This window comes from Monodelphis domestica, chromosome 6, assembly GCF_027887165.1.
Source record: "Monodelphis domestica isolate mMonDom1 chromosome 6, mMonDom1.pri, whole genome shotgun sequence".
NCBI classification, from domain to species: Eukaryota; Metazoa; Chordata; class Mammalia; order Didelphimorphia; family Didelphidae; genus Monodelphis; species Monodelphis domestica.
In genome coordinates this window covers 305,292,318-305,309,253 of record NC_077232.1, presented here as the reverse complement: position 1 = coordinate 305,309,253, position 16,936 = coordinate 305,292,318, and the positions used below count along the sequence as shown (strand labels likewise).

The 16,936-nt window shown below is 36.9% G+C and overlaps 1 pseudogene; it reads left to right on the top strand.

Annotated features, from left to right (window-relative positions):
• The window catches only part of LOC100618963 (F-box/WD repeat-containing protein 2-like), a 145,909-nt pseudogene extending 141,588 nt beyond the window's left edge, over positions 1-4,321 (top strand).
• The last annotated feature ends 12,615 nt before the right edge of the window (positions 4,322-16,936 follow it).

The window sequence follows — 16,936 nt, the reverse complement described above, 5'->3', positions numbered from 1 at the left end:
GACTAATTTTGGCTTTCAAGACACTGTTTTCTGTTTTCAGATGACTTATCTTGCTTTTTAAGTTTTTTTACAAGTTGTATTCAGCCTCTCTTAATTGTGTTTTGAATTGTATTTTGAGTTCTTACAGAGCCTGTATCCAATTCACTGTGGCCTCTGTTTTTTTGCTTGGTGTTCCCTCATCCTTCTCTGTTCCATTTGCTCTTTGTTCATTGCTTGTATATAAGCTGTCTATTATAATTTCTTTTTTCTTTTTCTGTTGTTTGCTCATTTTTACCCTTTCTTTACCCCCTGCAGTTGCCTGAGCTCTTGCTCCTCTCATTTTATTGTGTGTGTTGTGACAAGGAAATCATTTTAAAAGACTGATATATATTAATTTAAGGTCGCCAAGGAATTCAGCTATGTAATTCCTTAATGAAAACTCAAGTCAGCAGTCAACCTTTTATGGAGTTTAATTACAAACAGGAGGAAGAAAAGTATGAGAGAGAGAGAGAGAGAGAGAGAGAGAGAAGGGAATAGGGCTTAAATACCCCCTCTGTTTAGGCTGGGCCAAAAGGCCCAAGCCCTTAGATAGCTGAGGCAAAGGAAAGTGATCAGTCCCTATCACTCACGTGACCAAAATGGAGAAACAGTCTCAGGGGCCTCCACCTCCAGCTTCCTCCAGAGCAAGCTTCTCAGAGCACAACCTCTCAGAGCAAAAACTCTCCAACCACCCCCTCGGTCCTCAGACCCCTCTATCTTTAAGGAAACCATCCAAGTTCCCTCCCCTCAGTTCTCACATCTACCAATCACTGTCCATGTCTTCCCTGTGTCAATGGTGGCTCTAGCTTAACCCAGGACCACCCAGAGGTCTGTGGCTTTGCACATGTCTGTTGAAGGTCATATTCTCAAATAATTAAATCTTGATCCCTTGCTGCAGCCCTTCCTAAATCCTGTTACCCTGAGCAGGGTAGAGATCGGAAGTTCCAAGACCTGGTTCTGTCATTCCAAGTATCTCTATTGTATCAATTCTAAAATCAATCATGACTCAAAGAACTTCCTGTTCTATGCTTAAGCATAGGTCAAAGCCCTTTCCATTGTTCAGCAAAAGGTTTCTGTCCTAAAGTAATCTTAAGTAGGGAGGAGAAGGAACCTCCCATGCCAATGGGGTTCACATTCCAATAGACTATCAGTAAGAAATTTTTCAAGTATGAAATTTCCCAATGGTGAAATTTCCAACATTTATAAGTCTAAGAATTTTAAGGTTTACAATGTGTGTGTGTGTGTGTGTGTGTGTGTGTGTGTGTGTGTGTGTGTGTGTGTGGTTTTGAGCTTTTCTATCAGCTTTCACCCTTGGAGCTTTATCAGCAAGTCTTTCAGTGCAGTCTGTGGGGGAGGGGTGTTGGAGCTTGAGCTTCCCTGCCCTCTGAAGGCTTTGATGGGATTAAGTCCAGCTGGGTTGAGCTGAATGTGCCTTGAGGCCAAAACCTCAGGAAGGGGGAGAGCAACATGGAGTGTCTCTTCTACGACTAGGCTGCCTGCTCTGTATTTCTTCTCCAGCTGCTTCCCCACTGCCTGTGTTCTATGCCCTGAGCCTGGCACAGCTTTCCCCACAAGGTACTTCCTCTGGACTAGCACACTTGCCCACCCAGATATTCTCATCACTGCTACAGGCTAAGTACTGTGGGTGGGGGAGGGGTCCTGGGACCTTCCTTCTTTCTTCCCCTTAAACCCAAGTGTTCTTGAATTCAGGCTTTTTGGGGCATACCTTTTAAGTTGAGTCTAGTAGGGGGTTCCTTGGCTCTGTCCTGTTGTTATATTTGGTTTTCAGACCCCTAAGGGCATTTTGTTTTTAATTGGTGAGGAAGGGTTTTCAGAGGTCTGAACTTTTGCTGCCTCTACACCACCATCTTCACTTCAGAAAACCCCAATGTTCTTTCTCATATGGCCAGTGCTACAATTGCTAATAACAAGGACAATGAGGATCGAGTTACATAAGGCTTCAAGATTTATAGAATACTTTCCTTCCTGGCGTCTTTCCATTTTCCAACATCTCAAAATGCCTTGAAGTTATCCCTTGCTAGTTCCTCTTTTCTTAATAAAAATTCTTTATACTATAAAAATTAATTCAAATGCATCTTACTACCCCCATCCCCTTTCTACACCATCAAAGACATCAGTGAACAAAAACTATGTATGTAATTATATGTTTTGTGTTCCTATTTTCTGTTCTTTCTCTGGGGGTGGACATTCACAAGTTCTTCAAATATTAATTCTATAATTGTGCATAATGCTCTCTTGATTCTACCTATTTTGTTCTTCATTGTTTCCTGTAGTTCTTTACAAGTTTTTAAAATTAATTTCTGACTACACATAATTCATCTTTCTTTAGTTACCACCTAATCCCAGATCTCCAACATGCTTTCTAATAGAAGTCTTGATGTTTACTACATGCCAACTTCCCCTGTGGTCCCTTCCTCCTTCTGTTCAGAGAGGTTGAGGGATAAATAGTGGAGGACTCCTCCCAGATCTTCCATTTAAGGAGGGCACTGGGTCAGCCAATATTTCTCACACAGTTGAATGCTGTTAGACTAGAGGCAGCTAGTGGCTCATTTGATAGAACCCTGAGCCTAGAGTTAGGAAGATAAGTTCAGATCAGGCCTAGGACACTTACTAGCTATGTGAATCTGGGCAAATGACTTAACCATGATTTGCCTTAATTTGCTCACTGATAAAATGGGAATAACAACAGCCACTTCCTAGCAGGGATAACCTTTTGGAAAGAACTGGCTTTGAGACATGGCTTGATAACATTTCTGTTACATTTCTTTCTCTAATGGACTTGCAGAAAAATGAAAGTCTGGTTCACTTGATTAGCCTGATTGTATCTGTTGTAAGAGTTAAAATCATTGAGGTCATAAACTGTGAGAGTTAAAATAGTGGATGATATAAATTATAGTAGATAAAAGAGTGGATGAGTAAATTGTGACCGCAGAAAATATGTTTTCAGTACAGTGTCTTGTTTGAAATCAAATATAAGGTGGTCACCAGGGAATTATTCCCAGTTATGAATATACCCAAGTCAACTGGGTTTTATAGAGAATTTAATTAATAATACAATGAGGAATTAAAGAAAGAGAGAAAGAGAGAAAAAGGAAATAATGAGAAAAGGATAGGCCAGCTCAGGGCAGCCCTGGCCAACCCAGGCCTAAGCCCTAAAAGAAAGATCAGTCAGTCCTTAATCACTCACCACAAGACCTGTCCAAGCAAGGATTCTAGTGACACCAGGCCAGCTTCATCTCAGCTGCCTCCACCAGCTCAATCCTGAATCTGAATGACTCTCTGAATGTATCTGAGCTCCTATTTAAAGGGAATTTTCTCCTATGTCACCTCCCCTAAGTCCTTATATCTACCAATCACAGAAGACGTTTTTCAAAGGACAGACCATTCTTAGTTCACACCTGAGTAGACTAGAATCTCTGAATAAGTTCTCAACTCTTTTCTCCTTGTAAGTTCACAAGTTGCTTGACCTTTATAGGTACTTAGCATCCTTTTGTAGTAGTCCTAAAATAGGCATGGCCTAAGAACTTTTGTCCTACAGTAAGTATGGGTTTAAGTACTTTTCATTGTTCAGAAATGAGTTTACAACTTTATCTTCCCCTAAGGCATGCTTAAGTATGGTGAAGTAGAGTTCTCACATTCCTGATCTAAGTTACTTCATTGTTTAAAGTGGGGAATGGTCTTAACCCAACCTTATGAAGTAGGGTCTGAGAATTTTTAAGGTTCACAATGTGCAGTCAAGTGCCTTTCCAGTAAACTGGAGACTGCTCAAATGCAACTTCCTCAAACTTCTTCCTCTGGAACTCAGTTTTTATTTGTTAAAATGGCTCAATCCTCAGACCTTATTCACATGTTACCTCTTCTCTAAGCAGTGCAATAAGGTAAAGTGCCTGCACAAAGGTATTTACCACCGACAGCCTGGAGAACTTGGTCTGGCAGATGATTGTATTCAGGATGCTTTGCATTAGAAGAAAGTTTATTTGAAGGCAATTCTAAGAAGGAAGCCATTGAAGGCCTTAAAGTTTTTGAGACCTTATGGTCCCTTGGACACAGTATCATCCGTGCCAGAATATACACACTTCACTACAAGAGTGGACTTCTCTGTACTGGGTCAGGTGACTTATCTGCGAAACTCTGGAATAGAAGCACAATAGAGTGCATATATGCCATATAGACTCACACTTGTACTGCTGGGAAGTTTGATGAGCAGAAACTTGTAACAGGATCCTTTAACAATAAAATAGCCTGTTGGGAGTAGAGTTCAGGAGCCCAAACCAGCCCTTGAGAGGACACACAGAGCTTATTTTACTGGCATGATGCCTTGCAGCCTACTAACAGTCTACATCATTGAAACATTTTTGGATTAGTTGTGCTTGTCATTATAAAAGAAGAAATTTGACGCTTACAAATTATAAGATCAAATGTGATAATATTTTGAAGTATTTGCACAGTGCCTGGCACTTAGTGTTATACAAACTGCTTCTTCTTCTTCTCCTCCTCACTTCCATCATGCCCTGGACTCAGTACTGTTTCCTCCTTCCTTCCCAGCTTTTTAGCTTTCCTTTCTGTGTTGTCTGTCCCTACTAGATTGTGGGATTCTTGAGGGCAGGAAATATCTTTTGTTTTTCTTTGTGTCCTTAGCATTTAGCACAGTGCATAACATATAATAGGCCTCTTATAAACATGTATTGACTGACTAAGGACACTTCACAGAATAAGTCCAACTTGCCAGGTCTAGTTTTTGTGGTGTGTTTTATCAAAGAAGAGACTGATGTTCCACCTATGGACAGAAGGAAGCCTCTTTCAGACAGCTAACTGTGGAAGTGATCTGTCTGAAGCTGATGCTCATTCTGTTTGTTCTGAGGAGAATGATATCATGTTGACACTGAGATTTTGGGTAGTAGTTTAAGTCCTGGCCTAAAAAGTCTTTATCATACATAGACTTCGGCTACTAATATTGTACCTTGAAGAAAACAGTTACTTGCCATCTTTGAAAGAGGCCCTAAGGAGGACCAAAAGTATTTCATTGCTAATAAGACTTAGCCAGTTCAAGTTCACTGCATAAAGTCTCTGAGAGACTGATTATTGATTTTAATATTGTAGAGACAGTCAGTGAAAGATGTAAAGAGTAAGCTGTCATGGGAGAAGGAAGTGGTATGAAAAAACTGAAATCCTTAATTCCTGAGGGCAAATGATTTAACTGCTCTTTGGGAGAGAGTGGCAGCTAACTTTGGAGAAAGATGCTACAGAGAAGATATTCTGAAGAACATTCCTGAAGGATGTTTCAATTGCCACCCTCAGGAGAACTCAACTGTGTATTCTTAGGAGAGATGAACTGACTTTTGAGTCAAATGTCATTTTGAGAGGAACTGAGTTAACTACATTCCAAAGAGAACTGAATTGTTGGACTGTGGTTCTAGTATTTGGAAGGAGTTGGCAGTTGCCAATGGATAGGAGAAATTCAAGTCAACAACTTTTTTCTCCTGCTTTTTTGAGAGTATAAATGTAGCTCTGGCTATGGCTTCCCTCATATTTAAAACATTGTTTAAATATTGATCTGTGTCTCTATTATTTATTACTATTAATAAATAGTTAGTAAAAATATACTGATGTTTCAGATTTGAGAATGAAAATGAATATGGGAATATGAATGTGGAAAAAACCCTTTTTTTCTAAACGTTTAGTAGTAGTAGTAGTACAGCTAGTTAAATATACGAGAGAGATTTTAATTTTTAAGTGATTTCTGAGGAATAACCAGACAATACTTACTATTGCCTTTGAACCCAGTGAGAGAGAATTCTCTGTGTGTCTGTCTGTCTGTCTGTCTGTCTCTCTCCGTGTCTATCTCTTTCTGTCTGTCTGTCTGTTTCTGTGTCTGTCTCTCTGTTTCTCTGTTTCTCCACATACACCCCCACTATTTATCTATCTAGTAGCACACCTACAGAAGACTGAGAGGAGGTGTATATTTGTCTTTTAGGTCATTTGAGAAGTATTGTTTGTACTCTGCCACACACACTCCATGACCCCCTAAATAATTTCCATATGGAATTGCTACATATAGATTAGGAAAAGACTACAATAGGAACACAGGAATATTCTTCCTGTTTGTTTGTTTCTTTCCTAAATGGTATCCTTCCTGAAATTGCTGGATGCTGGATTTAACCTCAACCTTTTTTCTACTGTGAATCACTGCAGTTGAATGTCTGGTCCCTATCCCAGCAATTGTCAGCAGTAATGTAAGACTCTTTTGTTTTCTAGTTGGCATTTAAAAGATGCAAACTGACCCCTAGTGGAAAAAAATTAACTCTGGTAAACTTAGGCTCCACTTTATTTCTGTTATTTCTTTTATAGCTATTGAAGTAGCCCTGGGGACACCGTGAGTTCTGGATTCAGCTTTGGATGGACATTCTCATAGACAATAATAAACTTTATTTTATCTTCATGAGCATCTGCAAAGGTTGGGGAAATCAAGGGAACAAGATGCAAAATTGGGCACAAGAGCAGTTGGTATTAGTAGATTTATTCTGCTTGGAGCTTCATGTCTTCCCCACCATGCTATTTTCAAACTCTATTTGTTTTTCCCTGAATCTTTCCCTCCTTGAGCCTTGTTTTTCTACACTGTCTGCTTAAATTCTTGCCATATTTGTTGCCTTTTGTCATCTTCTCATTCTAGATCCCTGTACAGAAATCAGGTGTCTGTAGTGTTTGCCACAGGGACTGGCCAAAATCCACTCCAAACAGAATGCTCCTTGGTTTAGGTAACTTGTAGGGGAGTGGATAGGCAAGCCTATGGGCTTGATCGTGTCTCTAAGACACAGAATACTATGACCCATGTCGACCAGAAGTGTCCAGGCTTTTGAATAGACTATCCCTATGCCTAGAGGGTTCTTCATCACCTCCTCTACTTAGATTCTCCTAGTTCTCTTCAAGGAACAACTAGGTAGTATAGTGGATAGAGCACCAGGACTGGAGTCAGGAAGACTTGGGTTAAAATCTATCCTGAGATACTAGCTGTGTGACCCTGAGCAAGTCATTTAACCCTGTTTGCCTCAGTTTCCTCATTGATAAAATGAACTGAAGAAGGAAATGGCAAACCACTCCAGTATCTTTGCTAAGAAACTCTCAAATGGGTCATGGAGAGTTAGACATGACTGAAACAAATGAATAACAATTTTTTCCTTCAGGTTTCAGCCCCAGGGCTATCTCCCAGGAGGTCCTTTTTGATTCTCTCACTCAATATTCCTCCTCATCAGAAAATTACTTCATATACATTTGTACATTGACTTATATATAACATATGCTTATCTACTCTAGAAACTGTAGTCTCCTTGATCTCAGAACTTCATTCTTGTCTTTCTCTTCCCAATCCCTAGGGTAGTGTTTGGCATCTATTATATGCTTGCTGAGAATATTGGAGGTAAGAAGCTGTTACTAAAGAGTTTCAACTGTTTAGGTGCTTTTCTTTTTAAACTTTATTTTCATGACAATGATTAAAGCTGTATGGTCCTTCCCCATTATGCCATACTACACCCTTCCCCCCGCCCCCCCAAGCTATGGTCATGGGGAAAAATTGCATTGGGATTCCATGTTCAGAAGGACTGTTTTTATCTTCATCTAGACCACTGGTTCTCAACCTTTCTAATGCTGTGACCCCGCAATACAGTTCCTCATGTTGCAGTGACCCCAAAACAAAAAATGATTTTCGTGACTACTTCAAAACTGAAATTTTGCTACAGTTATGATTCAGAATGTAAATACCTGATATGCATTATGTATTCTTATTGCTACAAATTGAGAGGTTGAGAACTGCTGATCTAGACATTCAATAGCTGATTTAATTGTACAAAGGATAAACTTGAATAAGGATAAACTAAATGGCAGGGAAAATTGACAAAGATGGAATAGACTTTCATTTTTTCTCCTTTTGTTGGTATTATTTTCCCATTATATTAACTTCTAAATATGTTCCTTACCTTTGTCAAGATAATTTTAGGATTGTGACTTAAAATCTAGATTTAATTGGTCGCTGGGGAAACATCCCAAATAAAATACCCAAGTCAGTCTGGAACTTTATGGTAATTTAATTAATATAGAGGGAAGGAATTTAAGTAGAAGGAAGGAAGAGGATATAGGATTTCTTTTGCCTGGCCTGTGCCAGGGGGAGTTTAAAATTTCCACCTCTAGATCTCTGAAGAAGATTAGAGGCTTCTAAGGGGATAAAGTTGGGAAGTAAAGAAGGAAACTCAGCCAGAAACTCACCACCAAACCAGAAAAATAGCTTGTAGCCATACTAAGATGCCAGAAGGCTCAGCACGCTGCTCTTAGCTAACTCTCCATCACCAGTAAGGTGCTGGGGATAGCAAAAATTCCAAATATATAGACCTTCCACCCTTGTGTCTCCTCCTTTAAATTTTCACCTCTACCAATCATATCAAAGGCTTTTCTCCAGGACTGCCCATACTTTTAGTTCTCATTTTCTTTGATTTGATTAGATCTTTAGAGTTACTTAACACTTCTTTGTTAAGTTCACTTTTTGTGAGTTACTTGACCTTTTCGTGAGTAATTTAACTTTTATAGTTACTTAACACCTTCTTGTATTAAGATCTAAAAATAGACTTAGCTTAAAATTCTAGCTTCACTATAAGGTGGGAATTAAGTACCTTCATTGTTCAATCAGAAGATTACAATTTTATCTTCCCCAAAAGTATGGTCTAAGTAGGGTGGAGTAATTTAGAGTTCCCAAGACATTCCTGATTTTGTTAAACTAAGTATCTTCATTGTTACAAACAGGAAATAACTAAATCCAATCTTCACACCTTCCCTTATCTAGAAAATTTTTTTCTTATATCAAAGATTAATAAATGAATATAATTAGCTCATTAGAACTAGGCAGCACAGTGTATCTGATAGGATATGTGCTTTTCCACACACATAAATCCTAGTTTCTTGAAATATGGAAAAAGGATGCATTTTTACAACTCTGCTTTTGGATCAACCTTAGGCATTGTGTATATAGTTGTTTATCTTTTCTTTCCTTTTTCCTGGTAGTTGTAGTTAATTACTTAACTTTAGGTCATGGAAATCTTCTGTCTCTCTGTATTTATCATATCATCTCAAGAGGCAACTAGGCATCACAGTGGCTAATGCTGGATCTCAAAAAACCTGAGTTCAATTCCTGTTTCAGGTACTAGTTCTGTGACCTCAGGTAAGTCACTTAACCTGTCATCCTCGGTTATTTCATCTATAAAATGGGCATAATAATAGTACTTACCTTCTAGGGTTGTTGTATTTATAAAGCATTTCACAAATCTTAAAGTGCTATATGAAGGCTAGTGATTATTATTAGCTGAGAAGCAAACAAAATATTTTTGTAAAATACTTAACATAGTACTTGTCCATTGTAGATATTTCATGTCTTAACTTCTTCCCTCTTTTCTTCCCTCCCTCCCTTTCTTCCTTATTTCCTTTCTTTCTTCCACCACCACCACCATCACCACCATCATCATCACCATCACCACCATTATCATCATCTTGTGTTAGTATTCCCCTGTTGATAAACATCTGCTTTGTTTCCAGTTTTTTGTTATCATAAAAATGCTATCATGGGCATTCTGATGTACACAGGACTTTTCTGTCTTAGACCTCCTTTGGGGTATAAACCTAATCATGGAATCTGGTTCAAGAGATATGGGCATAATTAGTATTTTAAAAAGTGTATTTCCAAATTATTTTCTAGGGTAGTTTAACAGTCACCTTGGTTATATGTTTTTTAAAGTCATGGAGAATATTGTCACAGGAAATGAGAAACCAAAAAAAAATAAATTGCCTCCTTTTCAAAAAAAAATTGTCCTGTTGCTGCTCAATGCAGGAAATACAGGCATTCTTTCTCTGAGCAATCTGAGCATTTGGTACACAATATAAACTTGACTTCATGTTGTTCTGGCACCAGAAAAAGCAGAGCACAAAGCCAAATTTCAGATCCAAGTAAAACTGGAAAACTATAAGTTGTGTCTCCCAACAGCAGGAGCACATCATGAATTCAGTTGGATTTAATTGCATGCTGTAGTGACAGTATCAGTTACCATGGCAACTAGCCCCAATAGCAGTAAATGGATATGTTTAGGAGTTTTAACCAAGTAAGCACAGGATGGTTTTCCAGTAAAGGTGTCCTGATGCAGTAGGGGAGGATGTGGTAGAAGAGAGAGATTTTGAATAAAAGTATCAACTTTCTGCCTGATGGCATGAAAGAGACCTTTTTTTTAATTAAAAAAGATCCTATTTATTCCAAATAGTTACCAACTTCATAAACATCAAGACACATGCATGTTTCATTGAAAAGACTGTATTTGGGAATTGGCAGCTCACTGCACTGGTGAGTTTCTTAAGGAAAAATGCTGCCTTAACAGGTTGTAGGACAAGGAACCCTGCCTGACTCACAATGTCTAAATGAATGAACACAAGATAATAATTTGTATATGCCTAGTTGTCTTCTGTGGCTGAGAAAATTATAGCATTGGTGGGCCAGATGGGCCAGTCTTTATATTTCCTCACCATATAAAATTTCTGTTTTAGAACATTTTTGACAGATACTAATGAATTTTATTCTGAGAATTCTCAAAATGAACCATTCTATCATTGAAAAAATTCTGTGTTAAGTAAATATTTTTCAGGAATCATTTATAATAGAATTATTTTTTTACCTCAAAAGCGTGTTTTCTTGTTAATAGAATTTATTTCCCAGTATCTCAGCCCCAACCCTTCTCTCTATACCATAAAAGAATCATTCTGCAAACATATCTACTTTACGTCTCCATTTTTTTTTGGTTCATTCTCTAGAGATGAACATTCAGAAGTTATTCTTCAAATATTAAATCTGTCATGTATAAAATGTTCTCTTGGTTCTATTTGTTTCATTCTTCATTATGTTGTGTACTTCTTTCCAAGGTTTTTATTTTTAAATTAAACTGTATATCATTTCTTGTGATGCAGTAATTTCCCAACACAATCTTATACCAAAATTGTTTAGCTATTCCCCAATTGATCAGTATCCCTCTATTTCTAGTTCTTTGCCAACTCCAAGAGAACTGCTATAAATATTTTGGAATATGTAGGTTCTTTTTCTTTTTCCTTGATCTCCCCCATAAATAGACCAAGCAGTGATGTTGCTGGATCTAAGGGTATACACAATTTTATAGTTCTTCAGGTATAATTCCAAATTACTCTCCAAAGTGGATCTACAGTTGTTATTGAATTCAGCTGTCATTTACTTTTACATCCTTGTTTTATAGATGAAGAAATTCAGTTCCAAAATCCTACTGGTTATTGTGATCATAGATTTAAAGTTGGAAAATCCTTAAAAGCCATTGAGTCTGGCTCCATGAAGTGAGGAAATTGGGACTAAAAGAGATTAAGTGACTTGTCCAGAGTCACAGAGTGAGTGAATGTCTGGGACAAGATGAAAATTTCGATCTTAAAATCCATCAATGTCCAATACTCTATCTATGGTGCCATTTACCTCCTAGGTATCTGGTAACAGAAGAAAGATTAAAAACAAGGTCTTTGATTCCAACTTCATAAATTTTTCCATTACACTACATTCCCAAGACAAGTCTAAGTGCTACTTTTTTCCATTCATTATTCATCCAAATTGAAACACTTGGCATCTAGAGAGAAAATTTTGGGCTTGGAACTTAAAAAAATATTATCCTATCCTCTTCAGAAAAAGAAGGTAACCACTGGGTTGGAGTGTACAGAATCCTCTTAAACTCTAAGAGCCTTAGTTTCCACATTTGTAAAATGAATTTTTAAAATTAATTTATTTAGTCAATTTAGAACATTATTCCTTTGTTATAAGAATCATGTTAATATCCTTCCTCTCCTCCCCCAACCATTCCCACAGCCGACGCGCAATTTCATTGGGTATTACATGTGTCCTTGATCAGAACCTATATCCATGTTGTTGGTGTTTGCATTAGGATGTACATTTAGAGTCTACATCCCCAGCCATATCCCTTTGACCCATGGATTCAAGCACTTGTTTTTCTTTGGTGTATTGTGAACCTTAAAAATTCTCAGACCCTACTTCATAAGGTTTGGTTAAGACCATTCCCCATTTAAACAATGAAGGGACTTAGATCAGGAATGTGAGACCTCTACTCCACCCCTACTTAAGCTTGCTTTAGGGGAAGAAACTCCTTGATGAACAATGAAAAATACTTAAACCCATACTATAGTAAGGCAAAAGTTCTTAAGCTGTGCCTATTTTTACATCTAATACAAAAGGGTGCTAAGTACCTATAAAGGTCAAGGAGCAAAGAGGTGAGAAACTTACTCAGAGGTTTTTCAGGCGTGAACTTAATCAAAAGTTGAAGCCTTCTTAGGTGTGAATTAAGAATGGTCTGTCCTTTGGAAAATGTCTACTGTGATTGGTAGATGTGAGAACTTAGGGGAGGAGACATAGAAGAAAATTCCCTTTAAAAGGAGAGGAAAAGCTCTCTCTCAGGACAGTCTCAAGGAGGGAGTCTCAGGGAGTCTCAGAGATTCTCTCTATGGAGATGGCAGCTGGCCAAAGCTGAACTGGTGTCTCTCTGAACACTAGAATCTTTGCTTGGACAAATCTTGTGGTGAGTGGATAAAAAACTGACTGATCTTTCTCTTAGGGCTTGAGCCTGGGTTGGCCAGAGCTGGCCTGGGCTGGCCTATCTTTTCCTCATTATTTCCTTCTCTCTCTCTCTCCCTTTCTTTAATTCCTCATTTGTATTCATTAAAATCTCTATAAAACCCAGCTGACTTGGGTATATTTAATAATTGGGAATTTTTCCCTGGCGACCACCTTATATATTGATTAAACACAAGACACTGTCTTGAAAACATATTTTCTGTGGTCACAATTTAAGGCTCCAACTCTTTTATCTGCAACAATTTATGTCTTCCACTATTTTAATTATTATAGCATCTACTCCCAGATTTTCCTCTGAATATGGATAGTGATTTTTCTCATAGATTCCCCCAAGTTGTTCAGGATCACCGAAATGCCACTAATGGAGAAGTCCATTACATTCGACTATACCACAGTGTATCGGTCTCTGTGTACAATATTCTCCTAGTTCTGCTCCTTTCGCTCTGTATCAATTCCTGGAGGTCATTTCAGTCCCCATGGAATTCTTCCACTTTATTGTTCATTTGAACATAATAGTATTCCATCACCAATATATACCACAATTTGTTCAGCCATTCCCCAATTGAAGGGCATCCCCTTATTTTCCAAATTTTTGCCACCACAAAGAGTGCAGCTATGAATATTCTTGTACATATCTTTTCCCTTATTATCTCTTTGGGGTAGAAACCCAGCAGTGGTATGGCTGGATCAAAGGACAGATAGTCTTTTAGCGCTCTTTGGGCATAGTTCTAAATCATCCTCCAGAATGGTTGGATCAGTTCACAACTCCACTAGCAATGAATTAATGTCCCTACTTTGCCACATCCCCTCCAGCATTCATTACTTTCTATAACTGTCATGTTAGCCAATCTGCTAGGTGTGAGGTGATACCTCAGAGTTGTTTTGATTTGCATTTCTCTAGGTGTGATACCTCAGAGGGGTTTTGATTTTCATCTTTCTGATTATCAGAGATTTAGAACACTTTTTCATGTGCTTATTAATAGTTTTGATTTCTTTAACTGAAAATTGCCTGTTCGTGTCCCTTGCCCATTTATCAATTGGCGAATGGCTTGACTTTTTTGTACAAGTGGTTTAGTTCTTTATGAATTTGAATACTTAGACCTTTGTCAGAGGTTTTTATTATTAACATATTTTTCCCAATTTGTGACTTCCCTTCTAATTTTGGTTGCATTAGTTTTGTTTGTACAAAACCTTTTTAATTTGATGTAATTAAAATTATTGATTTTACATTTTGTGATTTATTCTAGCTCTTGCTTGGCTTTAAAGTCTTTCCTTGCCCAAAGATCTGACATTTATATTATTCTGTGTTCACCTAATTTGCTTATAATTTCTTTCTTTATATTGAAGTAATTCACCTATTATGAGTTTATCTTGGTTTGGGGTGTGAGATGTTGATCCAAATCTAATCTCTTCCATACTCTCTTCCAATTTCCCCAGCAGTTTTTTTTTTAATCAAATAGTGGGTTTTAGTCCCAAAAGCTGGGATCTTTGGGCTTGTCATAGACTGTCTTGTTGAGGTCACTTACTCCAAATCAGTTCCAATAATTCTCCTTTATTTCTCTTAGCCAGTACCAAACTGTTTTGATGACCACTACTTTATAGTATAGTTTGAGACCTGGGACTACGAGACCTCCTTCTTCACATTTTTTTATGAATTCCCTGGATATCCTTGATCTTTTGTTCTTCCAAATGAATTTTATTATGTTTTTTTTTTCAAATTCAGAAAAAAATTTTTTTCGTAGTTCAATGGGTATGGCACTAAATAAGTAAATTTATTTGGGTAGGATGGTCATTTTTATTATGTTAACTCATCCTACCCATAAGCAGTCGACATTTTACCAATTGTTTAGATCTAGTTTAAATTGTGTGGAGAGTGTTTTCTAGTTGTGTTCATATAATTCCTCTGTTCATCTCAGTAGATAGATCCCGAAGTATTTTATATCGTTCAGGGTAATTTTAAATGGAATTTCTCTTTCCAATTCTTGCTGCTGAGATGTGTTGGAGATATATAGAAATGTTGATGATTTATGTGGGTTTATTTTGTATCCTGCAACCTTGCTAAAGTTCTTGATTTTTCGACTAGCTTTTTGGTTGATTCTCTGGGGTTCATTAGGTAGACCATCATATCATCGGCAAAGAGTGATAGCTTTGTCTCCTCATTGATAATTTTAGTACCTTCAATTTCTTTTTCTTCTCTAATTGCTACAGCTAGTGTTTCTAGTACAATGTTAACTAATAGAGATGATAATGGGCATCCTTGTTTCACTCCTGATATTATTGAGAAGGCTTCTATTTTATCCCCAATTGCAGATGATGTTGGCTGATGGTTTTAGATATATACTGTTTATTATTTTTAGGAAAGATCATTCTATTCCTGTGCTTTTTACTGTTTTTAATAGAACTTGGTGTTGTATTTTGTCAAAGGATTTTCTGCATTTATTGACATAATCATGTGATTTTTGTCAATTTGCTTGTTAATATGGTCAAATATGTGGATGGTTTTCTTAATATTGAACCATCCTTGAATTCCTGGTATGAATTGTACCTGGTCATAGTGAATAACCCTTGTGATGACTTGCTGAAATCTTTTTGCTAGTATCCTATTTAAGATTTTTGCATCTAGATTCATTAAGATATGTCTGAAGTTTTCTTTTTCTGTTTTTGACCTGCCTCGCTTAGGAATCAGTACCATATTTGTGTCGTAAAAGGAATTTGGTAGAACCCCTTCTTTGTTTATTCTGTCAAATAGTTAATAAAATATTGGGATTAGTTGTTCTTTGAATGTTTGATAGAATTCATTTGTGAATCCATCTGGTCCTGGGGAATTTTTTCTTAGGGAGTTCTTTGATAGCTTGTTCAATTTCTTTTTCAGATATGGGGTATTAGGTAATCTATTTCTTCCTCTGTTAGTCTAGGCAATTTATATTTTTGTAAATAGTTATCCATATCACCAAGATTGCCATATTTTTGCCCTATAATTGGGAATAATAATTTTTAATGATAGTCTTAATGAGCTCTTCATTAGAAGTGAGGTCTCCCTTTTCATCTTGGATACTATCAATTAGGTTTTCTTATTTCCTTTTTTAAATTAAATTGACCAGTACTTTGTATATTTTATTTGTTTTTTTTTCAAAGTACCAGCTTCTAATCTTATTTATTAAATCAATAGTTCTTTGGCTTTCAAATTTAATAATTTCTCCTTTGATTTTTAGGATCTCTAATTTATTCTTCATCTGAGGATTTTTAAATTTTTTGCTTTCTAGTTTTTTTTTTTAATTTGCATGCCCAATTCATTTACCTCTGCCCTCTCTAATTTGTAATATATGAACTCATGGATATGAATTTCCCCCTAAGTACTACTTTGGCTGCATCCCATAGATTTTGAAAGAATGCTTCATAATTGTCATTTTCTTCAATGAAGTTATTGATTGTTTCTATGATTTGGTCTTTAACTAACAGGTTTTGGAGAATCACATTGTTCAATTTCCAATTAATTTTTGATTTGCCTCTCCATGTACCCTTACTAATTATTATCTTCATTGCATTGTGACCTGAGAAGGTTGTATTTACTATTTCTGTTCTTTTGCTCATGTTTGCAATATTTTTATGCCCTAATACAGGATCAATCTTTGTGAATTTACCATATGCGGCTGAAAAGAAGGTGTATTCCTTTTTATTCATATTTATTTTCTCCACATATCTACTAACTCTATTCTTTCTAAAATTTAATTCACTTCTTTTGCCTCTTATTTATTTTTTGTTTTGATATATCTAGTTCTAACAGGTTCAGGTCTCACACTGGTATAGTTTTTTTATTTCATCCTTGAGCTCCACTAGTAGAAATTTGGATGCTATGTCATTTGGTGCATACAAGTTGAGCACTGATATTTCCCTCATTGTCTATAGTACCTTCTATCAGGATGTAATTACCTTCCCTATCTCTTTTAACTAGATCTATTTTTACTTTGGCTGCACTCTCTTACTTTTACCGTATGCATGTCTATCTACCTTCCCATTGTGTGTTTCCTGTAGACAGCATATTGTAGGGTTTTGGTTTCTAATCCACTCTGCTATTCGCTTGAGTTTTATGGGTGATTTTATTCCATTCACATTCAGAGTTATGATTACCAGTTGTGTATTTCTCAGCATTTTGATTTCTACTCCTAGTCCTGCCTTTTCTTCTTTCCCTATTTCCTTCTATAACAATGTTTTGTTTTTAAT